Source organism: Neophocaena asiaeorientalis, unplaced genomic scaffold (genome assembly GCF_003031525.2).
Source record: "Neophocaena asiaeorientalis asiaeorientalis breed wild unplaced genomic scaffold, Neophocaena_asiaeorientalis_V1.1 scaffold322, whole genome shotgun sequence".
Classification (NCBI taxonomy): Eukaryota; Metazoa; Chordata; class Mammalia; order Artiodactyla; family Phocoenidae; genus Neophocaena; species Neophocaena asiaeorientalis.
This window is the reverse complement of record NW_020185329.1, coordinates 2272051-2290428: the sequence shown is the minus strand read 5'-3', so window position 1 is coordinate 2290428 and position 18378 is coordinate 2272051.

Here is an 18378-nt window from a genome sequence, read left to right as displayed (position 1 = left end):
GGGCGGCCAATCGCGGTGGCCCGTGGCCGGGCGCGGGAAGGGGGTCAGCCCTGCGGGGCTCGTGGAGCCCCGCGCGGGTCCCTGGTCGCCCGCAGGCCGGAACGCGCGCGCGTGGAGCGCCCAGCACACAGACACGGGCGGTGTGCACACGGACCGTGCACACACCGAGAGCGACGTGCACCCAGACATGTGAAGGTGCCTTCGTGCGTCAGGAGACACAGGCTCGAGCGCTCCAAGTGCACACGACCCGGAGGTCCTTGCACAGCGCTCCCGGGTCACTCGGGGACGTGCGCATGGAGGCTGGCCCACGTGCAGAGCCCGACTGCGGGCACAAGTGGAGCTGGAAAGAGAGCAAGCGCGGCACACGGGACCCAGGCACTGCCACACAGACCTGCACACACCGAAAGCCTTGTTAACCAAACACGTGCCAAGACGCATTCCCAGAGACACCCAGAGAGGACACACAATGCAGATATGTACACTCCCAGGCTCCTTGCCTTCGCACCGCTTTGTTGCTTCTGCAGAGCACAAAGCTCACAACATTTATTTGCCAAATTGAAAACCGCTCGTACACTGAGGTGTGTGCACACGTTCTATAGAGGCACGCTCACCCAGAAAGCCATTCGACCACCATTCTCCCCACTCGGACACAGGCACAACCAGCCATGTGCACAGACACGCCCACTTCCACAGCCCAGAGGCACATATATGACATCAGGGCTAGGAGGCTCCTCAGATTCACACGTGGAGGCGCAGCCACAGTGTCTCGCGTGGCCTGTGACTGGCCTGCCAAGCACAAGCAAGACAGAAGCAAAGAGCCTTCACCCCGCAGCCTAGTTGTCAGGTGGACTGCTAAGACCCAGTTCCTACACACTTAGCCCACCTGCTGTGGAAATCCCAGCACAACCCTCAGACCAGGCTCACAGTCCTCAGCAAGACCAGAGTCTGCTTGGCATCCACATGCAGAAAGACAGAGGACATTTCCTACACCGAGACTTGTCTTCAGTGGCTCCTTTATTTAATGAGTCTGAGAAAACTAGATGGTAAAATTGCAGTATGTGGAGCCGGAAAAAACCTAATCAACCAAACCTGCCTCCATTTTTGAGATAAGGAAAAGGAGGCCCATTCAGTGAATACACCTTGTGTTGTGTTTGAGGCCCCAACACTTGCAGCCCAGAGGGGCCTCAGAAATGGAAGACATGGGTATCAGCATAGGGTGCTGGGAAAGGGTACAGCTAGGAGAAGCACCTAGCTGAGTAGGTGGGAGGTAGGGAGGGCAGTAGGAGTTGATTCCAGAAAAGTGACTTTTAAGTGCAACTTGAATGAAGAACGGGAGAAGTGAGGTCAGGGGAAGAAGAAGACAGCAAAGGGAACACAGCAGATTGGCTTTGCCAAGACACCTACCACATTCCCAGTGAGCACAACAGGGCAGGATCCCAGTGCACGCCTATCCCTCAGACCTCTTCTCCACCCCGAACACCTCTGGCTGCTCTCAGAGAACTCAAGAATGAAGGCAACTGGAGGAACACACCAACAGTTCCAGGCCCCTCTTTTGACAATCCTGTCAACCCACTCCTGCCCAGCTCTTTCCTTTCTTCATTATCTATCGAATAAACATAATGCCACCACTAATGAAAAAATTTTTTAATGAAAAGAACTTAAGAAACACCTAACTACTAGAGTTTTTTCCTGTTCTGTTTCAGGCTTTGCCAGTACGCTTATATATGGGTTTTGTCATCATAATCTGCGTATTTTTACCCTGCTTTTTAAACTTAACATTTCATCAGAAACATTTTCCCATCCTTCTACATAATTATCTTCCTAATTTTCATTTTAAATGTTTTCGTAGGGCTTCCCTGGTAGCACAGTGGTTGAGAGTCCGCCTGCCGATGCAGGGGACACGGGTTTGTGCCCCAGTCCGGGAAGATCCCACATGCCGTGGAGCGGCTGCGCCCATGAGCCATGGCCGCTGAACCTGCGCGTCCGGAGCCCGTGCTCCGCAACGGGAGAGGCCGCGACAGTGAGAGGCCCGCGTACCGCAAAAAAAAAAAAAAAATGTTTTCATAGTATTCCAGCAAGTGAATGTACTGTGAAATTACTTACTCATACTCTGTTCTTGGGCACTTAATTTGCTCCCAGTTTTCCCTTACTGCAAATCATACAATGAACTTTCTCATGCCTCTAGCTTGTTGCTTTTGTTGAACTATAACTTCAAATAAACCTCTAGGATTGGCTGGCATTCTTAAATAGACAAGCATGGAAAACTTTATGTTGCCTGCCACACATTTTAAAAGCTTTATAAAACTCATTGTCAATGCCACCAGCAATATATAGTGTGCCAACTCCTCTGCAACCTGGCTAGCTTTGGGTGGGCATTCTTTTTTTATCAACATTTATCTAATTAATTATTTTTTAAATTTTATTTATTTTTGGCTGCGTAGGGTCTTAGTTGTGACATGCAGGATCTTCACTGTAACACGCAGGATCTTTCCTTGCAGAGCGCAGCCTTCTCTGTCTCTCTAGTTGTGGAGTGCAGGTTTTCTCTCTCTAGTTGATGTGCGTGGGCTTAGTTGCCCCGCGGCATGTGGGATCTTAGTTCCCTGACCAGGGATTGAACCTGTGTCCCCTGCATTGGAAGGCGGATTCTCTACCACTGGACCACCAGGGAAGTCCCTGGGTAGACATTCTTTTTTTTTTTTTTTTTTTTTTTTTTTTTTTTTTTTGAATTTTATTTTATTTATTTTTTATACAGCAGGTCCTTATTAGTTATCTATTTTATACATATTAGCGTATATATGTCAATCCCCATCTCCCTGGGTGGGCATTCTTTAGCTTACTTTATACCAGAGTAGCTCACAAAGGCTATGACTGCCCAATCTGACCTTGACAGCAGAGTAGTTTGGGTACACACTCCAAAATCAGCTTGCCTGGCTTCACATTCTGGCTCTGCCGCTTACTAGCTTGGATGAGTTATTTAACTTCTCCAGGCCTTAGTTTCAATAGCTGTAAAATGAGCATGACTATAGCAACCTTCCTCATAGGACTGATGTGAGGACCAAGTAAGTTAATGTTTGTAGAGAACATAGAACGGTGCCTAGCTCTTCAGCCCTAGTTCTTTCCCCTTTACTTGTCCATCTCTCCTTGCCCACTACCTCTTGCCCTCCTGTTGTTATTTATGAGTGCCTAGTTAATGTGTTCAGTGGACATTGTACCATAACATGGAACATCCATCAGACGAAAGCAGTCATCAAGGAACAGACCATCACTATAACTAGGGAAATCCACCTACTAACCATACCCTTCATACCTGCACATTCACACATCAGAGAAACATAACAGGCAGATGCCGACATTCACCAATATACCAACATTCCCTCACAGGCCTACGCCTCCTGCTAAGAAGGAATCACTGTGCGTCAGGAAGACAAGCTTCATTTGTATGAAACCTACCATCTCTCAGCCTCAATGCACCCATCTGTCTAATATGGGTAATAATAACCTGCATTAAAGGTTTATTGTGAGGATCATATGAGAAGATAGGTATGGATTCTGTAAATAATACAGAGAATTCTAGAAGCATAGATAAAGTAGTGTCTCCAAGAATGAAACTTGATTATTGTCTTGCCCATCTCCTTGTTACACAGATGAGGAAACTGAGGCTCAGAAGTGGGCTTATGAACAAGGTCAGAACAATTCAAGGCTGAGTTACAACCAGAATCCATTTTTCCCAGCATACAGCCTAGTACTGTCCTACTTCCCATTTTCTTCCCATTATGCTGGGATGACTGTTTTCACTCCCCCTTCCATTACATAAAGTCCACAGAAATACAATAAAGCAGGTTCCTAAGAATAGAAAGATTTATAGAAATATTTCATTCATCGTGGTTTTTCTTTCTATGTTCTTCCCACCCACTGCCAAAATCAATACCTAGAGCATGTTTGCAGGCTTAGCATGTAAGACTCAAGAAGAAACATTAAAAATGAAAGGTGAAGGTCAGTCTATAATTCCTGATCCGAAGTGGAGACACTTGACTCTATAAAGTAGAAATAACACTGTCACTTTGAACCTTGACCCACACTTTGATTCCTCACTCTCTTGTTTCCACTCTGGCCACCTGCAGAAAGGGTTCTATAGAGCATCGTGTTTCTGGAGCCCAGAAGCATCTGTTTCAAGAACTGCTCCTTTGAAGCCCAATATCAGATCTGGGTTATGACCACCACTGCCGTTTAGTCAACAGATGAAAACAAATCCACCTCTTCAGTCACGTAGACATCAGAAATGTTCCAAGACTGATGACCAGATTCTTGCTCTTCTCCAGGTTGTGTTGGCAACAGGTAGACACAGCTTTCAAGATCTGTGCACAACAGCAGTGCGTCAATCAATGCACCCCCATGATTGGTGTCACAACAGCTCCTGTGCAACAAGGCGGGAGGTCTAGCTAGATGCAGCCTGCTGGGGACAGAGGCATGGCCCCAGGCACTGACAATCACTTGGGGGGATCTGGGCATAAACACAAGAAAAGAAAGGGATCTAAGAGGGGCTTAACCAGGCATGACGGTGAGTCAGATGGAAGTCAGGGTGGGCTTGAGTACTCAAGGAATCCTTCATGATAGAGCAGGGAAGGAGAGGACCCTAAAGGCTGGGTCCATTTCCGACAGGCTGAGAAAACTGGGGAGGCATTGAGTCAAGGAGGCAAAACAGGAACAAAAGCCAGAAGTAAATGCAGAAGAAGGAGCTGGAGATGGGGGAAGGGGAGGGAAAGAGAAGGGGAGAAAAAGGAGGAGGAGGAGAGGGGGAGGGAAGGAAGAAGAAGAAGAGAGGGAGGGGAAGGAAAGGGAAAGGAACAGCAGCAGCAGGAGAAGCTTGGGATGAGTGAGGCCATAGAAGACGGCTCAGGACCTGGCTGAATGGAAATAGGGCGGTGGGACAGAGAGGACTAGCGGAAACTGAACCTGTCACTCCTGTGCTCCTTGTGTACTCACTAAGTGCCAAGAGCATGTCTCAGCCCTCACACAGGTAGAGCCAACAGGAAACACAGCCAGGTACCCAGTGTCCACAACCCCCCCTCTCCATTGTAACAGGGAAATTTTCTGAGCGCCTGGCTGTCCAGGTTAAATGCTGAAGATCCCAGACCACCTGGCAGGGAGGTGGGGTCCTGTGACTCTACCCTGGGGAAAGGGATGGAAGCAGGGATGGCTTTCTTAGAAAACAGAGCTGATTTTGAGGATGCTAGGAAACCATTAAAATAAATAAATAAATAACTGATAAATAGAAAGAATCAAGCATCTATCCTACCTTTTCTTCTATGAACTCCATTTCAGGATAATGAAAAACTGGATGAGGCAAGCTTCTCTTTATAGAAGTATTGACTAATAAACGAAGAAGTGATATAATGAGAGTACCATCTTAATGAAACAATAGTTCTAAACAATGACCGTCAACAGCTGTTAAAATCACCAAAAGAGAGACATGGGACATGATTTGCCTCCTGATAAAAGAACAGACCACCACTCATAAAGTAGTCCTTCCAGAAAATGGAACCTGAGCCTAACCAAACCTCTAGGTCTAATTTCCAATTGATATGAAGCACCGGAAACAGAGAAACATATTAAAAGATACTATAAGTGTGCACTTAGCAAAATCCAGATCATGGAAACTTTATGGGACAAACATTGTGTTCAAAAAAAATTATAAAGGGAAAAAAGGAGATGGAGGGGGTCCTATAGAGGCATAAGGGATATATCAACCAAATGCAACCTTTAGACTTTCATGAGATGTGATGAACAAATAAGCTATAAAAATAATTGGGGAAATGCAAACACTAGGTACTAATGATATCAGGGAATTATTGGGTTTTTAGAGGGAATAATGGTATTGTGGTTGTGTTTACGCAACGAATCCTTATTTTCAGATGCTCTACAGATATATTAAATGATATATCCCAGGGAGAGGGGTATAGATGAAACTACATTGGCATTGAGTTGATAATTGTTGGAATTAGATGAAGGATACATGAGGGTTCGTTATATTATTCTCTCTACTTTTGTTTATGTGATGGTTAATTTTATGTGACATCTTGACTGGGCTAAGGGATGTCCAGATAGCTGGACATTATTTCTGGATGTATCTGTGAGGGTGTCTCTGGAAGTGATTAGCATTTGAATGGGTAGACTGAGTAAAGGAGATCACCCTCACCAATGTAGGTGGGCATCACCCAATCCCCAGAGGGCCTCCATAGAACAAGAAGACAGATGAAGGGCGAATTTGCTCTCTGCTTAGCTGGGACATTCATCTTCTCCTGTCCTGGGACATCAGACATCGTGCTCCTGTTTCTCCGGCCTGTGGACTCAGGCTGGGAGCCACACCACTGGCTCCCCTGGTCCTCAGGCCTTGGGGTTTGGACAGGAACTACATCCACTGGCTTTCCTGGGCCTCCAGCTTGCGGACAGCAGACTCTGGGACTTTTCAGATTCCATGATGTGTGAGCCAATCCCTTATTGAAAAATCTCCTTCTATATATCTACATCCTATTTGTTCCATTTCTCTGGAGAACCCTGACAAATACAGTTTATACCTGAATTTTTTTTAAGTAAGAAATACACAAAAAGACAGCAGGCACACATCCTTCACTCTGCAGGCACACAAACAGATGTTTCTTCGGGTTGGGCAAAGTAGAAAGCGGTGCTTCTTCCTCATATGCCTCACAGCCCTAGGCCAGGAGCTCGGGCTGAATTGCAGTTCACACACCTATGGCAGCTGTGGCCAGTTTACGTACTTCACAACCATCGTACGAGAGAGAAATAAACTCCTGTCTTGTTTAAACCACTGTTTCTCTGGGTTGTGTTCACATCCAAACCTAATTCTTGCTGAAAGTAGAAGTGATTCATACAAGAGGCATCGAAAATACTGCAGGGGTTCTGATGAGGAGAGGGGTATCTAGTCAGGTGGATGGGCTAGCTATTGCTACGATAATATTACATGATAAATACTTATAAAATTGCAGTGGCGGACAACAATAAGCATTATTCTCACATACGTGCGGGCTGGCTGGGGATGGGCCTCGCTGGCCAGCTCTGCCTGTGCGACGAGGCAGCTGCGGTGATGCTGCTAGTCTGTGGGTTGCTGGGAGCTTCTGCTCCACGTGTGTCTCATCCTGCCTCAGCCAGCCAGGACCTGGTCTTCTGCTGCAGTGGCAGAGGCAAACACAAAGCCTCTTAAGGTATACCAGCTATGAGAGCAGTTTACATGGAGGCCAGAGAAGCCAAGACACTGGGTTAGTTAAGGAAACAGCCAGAGGGTTTATTTGATGGGAATAGAATCACGGAGTGGTGGAGGGGGTGTGTGTGTGTGCACACCTGGTGAAGAAATTAGGAGTTTATGTGGTAGGCAGTGGGGAACACTGGAGGTTTCTGAGCAGAAGTGTGAGCTAATCAGGAAGAGTAATCTGTGCACAAAATGAAGAGGTGTGGGTAGACTGGGACTGGGAAATCAGTTAGGGAGATAAATCATGGGTGGGGTCGAAAGTCAGACTTCAGAATGGCACATTGATCCAGAAGTGTAAAGGAGGAACAGGGGACACGCCTGAAATTTTTAACCAGGAAAAAGAATGTTCTATAGGCACTCCCTCCTTTATGAGGATATAAGATTCCAAAGGTGGTTCCCAAGCCCAATTGTTCCTAAATCCAAAGTGATGCCATTCAAGGAATCTCATATACTCATCTCTGAAAAGTTCCGCTTTACTCTCATTCCCTTTGTAATTATCTGATTCTAACTCTTACTAACTGTTCCACATTTTCTCCAGGTTTGCTCTTATTTGCATGAGGCAGTCATATATATTCATAAATCAACTCAAATGTAAGGACGACCACAGCAAACATGCCTCAGATTGAGGACTACAACGGTGTTGCAGAGTGCTAGGTGCCCCCATTGTCTGTGTGACTATGTTCTGACCAATGAGATATAAGCAGAAGTTCATGTATGATTTCCAGAAAGTGTTAAGGTGAGGAGGTGTGCCTTTCTCCTCTCCTTTATTATTTGCACTAACTGGAAGATGATGTAAGGGCAGGAGCTGGAGCAGCCATGTAAGACCATAAAGTGGAAAGTACATAGTGAATCTCATGCAGATGGTGTAGAAGTAAGTTTGAAAGAGCCTGGACACTAGATGCTTTCATAAAACCAGTCCCAGATGGCCTCTCTGTGACTTCTTTAAAATAGGAAAGAATTAAATTTCTATATCATTGAAGCCATTGTTATTTTGCAACTTTCCCTCACTTTCTCCCACATGCAGCCAGGTGTAAAATCACCACGTGACCAGTGATTCCTGTCTACATGGGTACAGACAGAGGTGAGATGTTTCTCCTGGGATGCAAGAATCTGTTCAGGCTTCTGGACACGTGTAAGCTCTAAGTTCCTAAGTAGAGGCACTACTTCCATGCACGTCAAGAGGCAGAGAAGAAGGGAAGGAAATATCCAACGTAGTCAACGAACATTAGGGCAGATGGAACAAATTGAGTGTGAGGGGATGAAAGAGTTAGCCTGCCCTTGAGGCAACGGGGGTGTTAGGACTTTTCTTAGTTCCTTGGTTTCCTCATTCTCCCTCCGCAGTGTCCACCTTGGTTGGTGGGGTGGACGAAGGGTGGAAATCCATGTAGGGGGTGGATGCCAGTCCCTAGAGTCGCCATCCATAGGGGCTGCTTCTTACACTTCAGTGTGAGTAAGAATCATATGGAGATGTCTTACAAGGTAGATACCCAGGTCCCAGTCCCTGAGCTTCTCAGGAGGCCCCAGGGCCAGGCCCAGGAAACTGCATTTTAGCCAGCCCTACCCGCCTTCCCTGGTGAATCTCCTGCAGATGGTGAGGGGGCATTTGGGAAAAATCCATATGCGAGACCTAGACCACCTGCCCCCGAGGGCTGGCCTGCGCTGTGTCTGCTTTGCTCTCCTCCGTGTGCCCAGCAACAAGCGCTCTGCTGGCACCAGGGGCTGCTCCATGCTGTTGACAATGGGGAACCACGAAGTGATCTTGGGCAAGAGAGTGACTTTAAAATCACTTCCACTTCTCCTGAATCTGCCTCTCTGAGCCTGCTTCGGGGGAAACAAAAGAAATGTTTAAGCCAACCGGAATTGAGGATTTTCTTTTTTAAAAGAATCAGACTCTCAGGCCAACATTTTGATCTTCAACCTACTTTCTGACTTTGCAGCCGTTGTGTGATCGGCCCACGAGGAACTCTGGTTGGAATGAGGTGATCCAGCCTTTGAGAGACTGGAAGCAGGGCTGCGGAGGCGAGGCGGAGCTTGGGGCCTGAGGCCTCCCACTTGCACAGCCTGCCTTCTCTGTCCTCACAACTTCTCACACTCGCTCCTCTTCCCTCCCTGCAAAGGATGGGGTGGCTCAGCTTGTCCTCATTTCACGGCTGAGGACACAGGCTCCCAGAGGCCAGGTTGCTTTATCCAGGTCAAGGGCGCAGTATTCACACCCAGGTGTGCCGCCTACCCCTGGCGCTCCCCTCCACCATGGGATTCTGCTCTAGTTGTCATCATGTCACTCTTGGTCCCAACCCCAAAAAGCCAGGCTGGCCCTACACCTGACTAGAGGTATTGGCCTCACTTTTCAGAGGGACTTGAGAAGCCCAGAATTCCCACCCATCCCCTCAACACTTCTCCCCACATCTGGCACAGAGCCTTAAAATGCCACCATCCCTCATTGCTTTGGCTTAAGGCATCATCCCTGCTGAAAACCTTTCCTGCCTTGGAAAAAAGCAGTAAATGTTCAAGTAAATATATGCACCAGCCCCCTCTGACCTTCAGCCTTCTAGAAGTTGAGTCTTCCCACGGCTCAGGAAGCACTGCTCAACCCTCCTCAGCATATCTACCATGGGAGCTGAATTTCCCTCCAGAGCGTTTGCCTCCCTGTCTCCTCTCCTAGGGCTCCTGTCCCTGCTTCTCTAGGTAGTCATACCCTCAGATTCCAGAGATGGACTTTCCTTTTGGCCTGGCAGAGAGGGGTGGATTTCGAGGCCTTAGAGGCTGATCCTGGGGATGTGGAAGGCAGAGGGAAAGGTTTAGGGCAGGGGCCCAGCCTCTACCCTCTAACTGGGCCTGGAGGGAGGTGGGAAGAGGTCAGAGGCCAGCCAGACCTCCCGGGGCTGTCCTCCTGCAAGGCAGTTGTGGTCCAGGCTTCGCCCCATATGTGTTCAGGTTGCATCATTAGGGCTAAATTGATGGTTGATTACCAATAATAACTGCTCCAAAGCAAAGCCAGATGGGGAGTGTTCAAATTGAATGAACAAGGAAATGAACTGCCATCCGCAGGGAGAAGGGCTTCGTGGGGGGCCTGGGATCAGGAACTCTCAGAACCAGAAGGGATGGTTTACAAAGTCCAATCCATCCACCAACTCAGAAGGAGACTCCTCATTGTAGCATCACCCACGAGCAGTCACTCAGCCTTTGCAAGAATACTTCTAGTGACAAGGGACTCCCACTTCACATTTCTGTCCTTCTGGGTCCCATCTTCACATCTGTACGTCGAGGGGTTCATTCAGATGCTCTGCAGAGTCCCTGCCTCCTCCAGCGCTCTCTGGCCCTCAGATTCTTAACCCCTTTTGGGTTTCTGACCCAAAGGACTTGCCCCTATGCCAGCTTATAGCAGTCGTGGCTGAAGGGAGAATCTGCAGTGTGGAGCCAGGGTCTGCAGCATACTCATCCTAGATGCTTCCGACTGACCGTGAGACACCTGGACACTACCCGAGGTGACAGCACAAGGGACCCTCAGCCATTTCCTGGCAGGTCACAATCTGGCAGCCACACAATGTTCAGGGCAGCAGATGTGGGGGCTTTGGTGGCTGATTGTTTAGCCAGCAGAGCCTTGGCTGTGTTTGGTTTTTATTGCAAACCTCCTCACTCCACCACATAACCTCACTCCCTATGGTCTTACTCCCTACCCGGCCTCACACGTCTCATTTCATTACCTGCCCTCACCGAAGGCACTTGAATTTTCCCTTCCTGGTCCATCTCTGCCAGGATAACCTCCTAGATAAACACCTCCCACAGCTGGCCCTCCCCTGCCCCCAGCATGAGGCTAAGCCCACCTTGGGTTATTATTTTGCATGTGTTCTTGAATCCCTTCCCTGCCCTGCTTCCTCCAGGCCTAGGCCTCTCTGTATCATTTTTATTTCTCTACATAAATCAGTGCCTGGCACATAGTAGGCACTCAATAAATATTGAATGAATAAATTGCTAGTTTATCTTCAGTCACCATGAGGCATGGCTTTTGTTACAAACTCACAGTTTGTGTCCCCCTAAAATTCATATGTGGAAACACAACTCCCCCGCTTAGTGTGATGGTACTAGGAAGTGGAGCCTTTAAAATGTAATTATGATTAGATGAGGTTATGAAGATGGGGCCCTTGTGAATGGGATTTGTGCCCTTTAGAAGAGTTGCTAGAGAGCTTGCTTTTGCTCTCTACCACCATGAGGATACAAGGAGAAGATGACAGTGTGCAACCTGGAAGAAGGCCTCACCAGAACTTGACTATGCCGGCATCCTGACCTCAGACTTCTAGCTTCCAGGACTCTGAGGAATAAATTTCTGTTGTTTACAAGCCACCTGGTCTATGGTACTATGTTATAGCAGACCAAATTGACTAAGTTTTTTTCCAGGCACCAGAAGAATCTAAGACCAGAAACATGGTCTATGAGTGTTAATGGTCAGGCTTCTTTTAACAGTAATGAGCAGAAAACCTTGTTTAATGGAGGCTCAAACCATGAGTTCATTTATTGTTTTTGTTTGTTTTTTAAATAAACTTATGTATTTATTTGTGGCTGAGTTTGGTCTTCATTGCTGCCTGCAGGCTTTCTCTAGTTGCGGTGAACGGGGGCTACTCTTAGTTGCAGTGCACGGGCTTCTCATTGCAGTGGCTTCTCTTGTTGCAGAGCACGGGCTCTAGGCTTGCGGGCTCAGTAGCTGTGGCTAGGAGGCTCTCGAGCGCAGGTTCAATAGTTGTGGCGCACAGGCTTAGTTGCTCCGTGGCATGTGGGATCTTCCCGGACCAGGGCTCGAACCCATGTCCCCTGCATTGGCAGGCGGGTTCTTAACCACTGTGCCACCAGGGAAGTCCCCATTTATTGCTGACTTGGCAAGTCCCCTGGTGGGAGTAAATGTGGTATCAGGATGGGTTCAGAGGCTCAACAATGTAATCAAGTTCCCATACTCTTTCTACCTGTGAGCCCACTAACCACAGTGTACAGGATTTACTTTTCTGGGTTCATTGCCTCATGGTTGTAAAATGGCTGCCTAGCTCAGGCATCATATCCTCACATGATAGAGTTCAAAACAAGAAGGAAAGGAAGGGGAGAAAGGCTTCATCTCTGGGTAACTCTTTTTTATCAAAAAGGAAAAATTTTCTCAGAAATTATACCACACACTACACCATCCCCTAGCCTAGCCCAGACACATACCTCATTGGCCAGAACTGGGTGGCACACCCACCCCTGGAAGTCAAGACACAGGGAAATGGGATTGCATTGACCCCTCATGATCCACCCTTGGCATGACCCCAGCCGTACCAATGAATATTCTGTTAGGCAGGAAGAGAGGCTGCAGCTGTTGGGTGGGCAACAACAGTGTCCCATGAATTACACTGCAGACTCCAGAGCAAGAGCTGCCAATACATGGGAGGCTATCATCACCAGGAAGGAGTTATCCTAACAAGCAAGAGTCGGCCCCAGTTCTGAACAGAAGGAGCCTGGACCCCCAAAATGATCAGGCTTCAGAAGGCAAGCATTTGAATGAAGACCGGAAAGAGCAATGCCAGTGTCTTTCCAGTGTGCGGTCCATCCTCTCTGCCATCCACAGCATCCAGCCATGTGGACCTGAAGGCAACTGTGCTGCCCACCCACACTATTGGGTTGGGTTGTCTTTGGTCACGCCTGGCTGGACTCTACCCCACTCACAAAAGTAGTCACCAATTGCCAGGGCCTCCCTCCCTCCCAGCTCTCTGTGAAGGAGCTGCTGGTCTGTGGGGCTCTGAGAGGCCTGGACAGGTTGGGGCTCTGTCTCTAGGGAACTTGTCTCCGCCTCCCAGCTGCAGCAATTTGAGAAGCAGCCCATGGGGACCTGACCTAACTGCCAGGTGACAGACAGATGAAGTCAGCAGGACTGAGGCTTCTAAAGGGATCTGATCACTTGGTAGGATAATTAGAACATAGTGAGAGAGAAGGCAAAAAAAGCAGATTGAACACATACCCTGAAATTCACTCCCTTCCAAAATTCACTAAAACTAATAAAAAGATTTGTTTAAAGACATAAACCTACAAGGACAGGGAAGACAGAAAAAGAGATTTCAGCAAAAAATTTGAGAGGCTGGAAAGCAAATGGACAAATGGTAACTGGAATGGGCAGGCCTAAGGGAGCTGAATACGAAACAAATGGGGAAAAAACTGAGAAAGGATCCAATTCCACTGAAGAATTCTCAAAGGGCTCAAGAGCTGACCTCAGTGGTACCCTTGGAATTGGGAATAAGGGACTGACAAAAATTAGGAGATTTGAGAAGTGGCCAAATTCCCCAGGTCCCCTTCCCCACTCTACAGGGCTGGGGATCCACCCCCTTCTCCATCGTGACAGGGGGTCTGGATGTTTATTCTCTGAAGAAGATAAAGCAGAGTCTTTATCTCTGCTTTAGGGGAGTTAATTAATGTTCCCATACCTCCTCCCCCTCAGGTTCTCCTCCCCAAATCAGCATCCACAACACTGGCAGCAGACCATTACCCCCCAGACAGGAGATCAGAAGAGACGTCTCCGGGCATCCAAGAGGAAAGATCTTCCCCCAACAAAGGGCTAACCAAGATCACCCTACAGTGAAGCTCAAAGTCAAAGAGCCCCATCCACCGCTCAGAGTTTCCAATCAGTATTTTGGTTCCTCCCTGCCCACCACTGCATTTAATCATAAGCAGACAACCAAAGGTTACTGAACTTCCCATTAAAACCTCCAGGAAGGAATATAGAGACCAAACAAACTGGAGGCAGCAGAAAGTATGCAGGAAGAAGAAAAAAAGATTTTTAAAGATCATTAATATCCCCAGAGAAGATGCTGCATACCAAGAACAGAATGCTATTTTTTAAAGAATAGTTAGAGAACAAAAAATGAGTTCTTGGAAATCAAAAACATGAGAGCAGACACGTGAAACTCAATAGAAAGTGTGGAAGATCAACTTGAGGAACTCTCCCAGAAAGGAGAACAGAGACACAAAAATACCCTGGAACTCCAACGTCAGTATAATAGTGGAGGGAGAGAGAGAAAGAGATGGAGACAAAGAGACAGAGAACACAGAGAAAATAGAGATAATGAAATCATTCTCAAAATAATTCAAGAGTATTTTCCCGTCCAGAAGAACATGAGTTACAGAGCTATTGTAAACATGGGTCCTTCAGGGTCTTCACCTCTGACCTGTGCCAGGCTTCAAGGAGAATTTCACAGCATTTCTCAGTAAGTGGTAAGGAATAGTCTTTACTGGGGAAAGAGAAAGCCACAAGCCCAGGGTCTGTAAGGAGAGACAGGAAGACAAGGGGTGGCAATCCCTGAATCTCCCATTATTTCACAGGGAGGTTTGTTGGGGCCATGGTGCTGCTTGGATGCAGTGTGGGTCTGGTTCCAGTGGAGGGACCCCACCATCCTCACTGTGGGTCTCCCTTGACAAGACTGCTTTCCTAAAGTTGCCTACAAAAGGGAGACCCAAAGTGGAAAAGCTTTTAGGGAAAGGTTTTTTAAAAAAGGGTGACGGAAAGGGTAGTGAGGTGTGTGATCAGCTGTGGATATTCTTCTGAGTGGTTGGTGGTGAGGTAACCAGGAGTCAACATCATCAACCTTCTGGTTCCATCTTGTCTGGGGTTTATGTGCTTGTGGTCAACACATAGTTAACTTCTTCTACCTGGTGGGGGTTTCAGTATCTACAAAACAGATCAAAGGACGTGGATCAGCATATTAGCTATAGCCTTTGAGGAGGAACTAAAGGTCCTTGACTTTGTCTAATGGCTAAACTATTATTATTTTGTCTTGCCCGACTTTTCCTTTGTTTCTGCATTTTCTCACTTCTCTGATTAAATTTATTCTTTGGAACTTGGGGAAGGTTTAGGATGCTAAAGTTTTTCTACAGACAAGAAGCAGGTGGAAGGCATGGGAGTGGAGTGTGGGTTTCTGTCCCAGGAAGGTCCCTAGGGTCCTGTGTAGTTACAGCTATGCTTAGACATAGCTCCTCCTACGAGGAGATAGGGATCCTGGAGCCAAGGTGGCTTATGTCTAGGCAACCCAGAGTAAGTTCCAGGGTCTTTTAAATCATTCTGCACCATGAAGACTGAATAGCCCACTGAGCTGCCAGCATAAGCTGAAAACAGTCCCACTCTAATGCATGACAATAGGAATTTTCAGAACACTGAGGATAAGGAGAAGTCCTGCAAACATCCAAGAAGAAAAGCACTGGTCACATAGGAGGGGTCAGTGATCTCAAAGGATTTGAACCTCCCAGCATCCAAACTGGCAGAGAAGACAATGAAGCAAGCCCTTCAACATTCTAAAGGAACATGATTTCCACCCCAGAATTCTATAACTAGACAAATTATTAAGCAGGTGGGAGAGTGACAATTTTCAGCCATGCAGTCTCCAGAAAGCACCACTCCAAACTCTTTCTCAAGAAGCTACTAGAACTTGTTCACCACTACAACCAAGAAAGAGGGACACAGGAAACAGAAGATCCAACCAAAAGCCAAAGGAATTTCCTGGAGGATAGTGGAGGGAGGCCCTGGAGAGCAGTCAGTCCAGACTGGAGCAGTAGTTATCAAGCCCTTTGCTGCTATACCACATGGTTCCCCTGACGATGTGCTTTATGAAAGCAAGGGAGTAAACCAAAGAAGAGAAAGCTGTGAGATGTAGGACATATAAGCACACACACCCCCTAACTCAAGAGGAAAGCAAAGGAAATTTTAAGGATGACAGCAAAAGAGAGTCCCAGATGACAACTGGATGACAGGCCTAGAGGACAGCAAGTCTAGCCTGCAGAAAAATGAAAGTCTCCAGGAGGGATAACTCCAGGAAAAAAAAAAAATGGAAATGATAGATTACCTCCTACGATTGACCTTATGGAAAAGTGTACATTGGAGGAATATGCAATGGGTATTAAAAAAGTTGACAGGCCTAGAGGACAGCAAGTCTAGCCTGCAGAAAAATGAAAGTCTCCAGGAGGGATAACTCCAGGAAAAAAAAAAAATGGAAATGATAGATTACCTCCTACGATTGACCTTATGGAAAAGTGTACATTGGAGGAATATGCAATGGGTATAAAAAAAGTTAAGCAAATAAAAGCAACAAAGCAATTATTAATTTTGGGGGAAAACAAAAGCAAAAAAATAAGAAAGAAACAATAACATGCATTATAACGCTCAGCTGTGAATAATTTTTACATAGGCGTAATAACAGAGTCTCTGAATGTTGTTTCAAGAAAAAATGTAAAATAACCATATTGGGAGGATGGAGAAGGGAAGGAGAGAGGATACTGCTGTAAGAGCACTAACCCTCATCTGTCATGATAAGAAATCAGTTGCATATAGTCAGAAGCAGCCGCATAGCAGAGGGAGATCAGCTCAGTGCTTTGTAACCACCTAGAGGAGTGGGATAGGGAGGGTGGGAGGGAGAGAGACGCAAGAGGGAGGAGATATGGGGATATATGTGTATGTATAGCTGATTCACTTTGTTATAAAGCAGAAACTAACACACCATTGTAAAGCAATTATACTCCAATAAAGATGTTAAAAAAAAACAGAAATCAGTTGCATAAATATTTACAAATGTTATATCCTTTTGTTGAATTGAACCTTGTATCATTATATAATGCCCTTCTTTGTCTCTTATTACAATCTTTGTTTTAAAGTTGATTTTGTCTGACATAAGTATAGCTACCTCAGCTTTCTTTCATTTTCCATTTGTATGGAATATTTTTTCCATCCTTTTATGTTAAGTCTGTGTGTGTCTTTATAGCTAAAGTGAGTCTCCTGAGGCATCATATAGGTAGGACTTGTTTTTCATCTACTCTATGTCTTTTGATCAGAGAATTTAATCCATTCACATTTAAAGTAGTTATTGAGGGACTTCCCTGGTGGCGCAGTGGTTAAGAATCCGCCTGCCAATGTAGGGGACACGGGTTCAAGCCCTGGTCCGGGAAGATCCCACATGCTGCGGAGCAACTAAGCCTGTGTGCCACAACTGCTGAGCCCGTGCTTTAGAGCCCACGAGCCACAACTACTGAGCCCGCATGCCACAACTCCTGAAGCCCATGCTCTGCAACAAGAGAAGCCACCGCAATGAGAAGCCCGCACACCACAAGGAAGAGTTATCTCCCGCTTGCCGCAACTAGAGAAAGCCCACACACAGCAGTGAAGACCCAATACAGCCAAATAAATAAATAATTAAAAAAATAATAAAGTAGTTATTGATAGGTATGTGCTTATTGCCATTTTGTTCATTCTTTTCTGGTTGTTTTTACAAACAAATTGGACTTACAAACGCACTCTCAGAACAGAACTCATTCCTATGTAGGGGACTTACTGTACATGGGCAGAAGATATAAACAGACATTTTTACAAAGAAGACATACAGATGACCAACAGGTACACAAAAATATGCTCAACTTCACTAATCACTGGGAAATGCAAATCAAAACCACAACGAGATATCACCTCACACGTGTTCGAATGGCTATTCTCAAAAAAGACAAAAAAATAACACACGTTGACGAAGTTGTAAAGAAAAGGGAATCCTCCTGCACTGTTGATGGGAATGTAAACTGGTACAGCCACTATGGAAAACAGTATAGGGAATTCCCTGTGGGTCCAGTGGTTAGGATTCAGAGCTTTCACTGCGGTGGTCCAGGTTCAATCCCTGGTTGGGGAACTAAGATCCCGCAAGCTGTGCATCACGGCCAAAAAAATAAAAAAGAAAATGGTATAGAGAGGTTCCTCAAAAAATTAAAAATAGAACTATCACATGATCCAGCAATTCCACTCCTGGGTACTCATCCAAAGAAAACAAGAACGCTAGCAAAAGATACATGCACCTCATGTTCATTGAGCATTATTCACAATAGCCAAGATATGGAAATGACCTAAATGTTCATTGATAGATGAATTGATAAAGAAGATGTGGTGCGTGTACACACACACACACACACACACACACAATGGAATACTACTCAGCCATAAAAAAGAATGAAATCTTGCCATTTGCAAGATTCCACATGGGTGGACCTTGAGGGCATTATGCTAAGTGAAATAAGCCAAGACAGAGAAAGACAAATACCATATGATCTCACTTATATGTAGAATCTAAAAACAA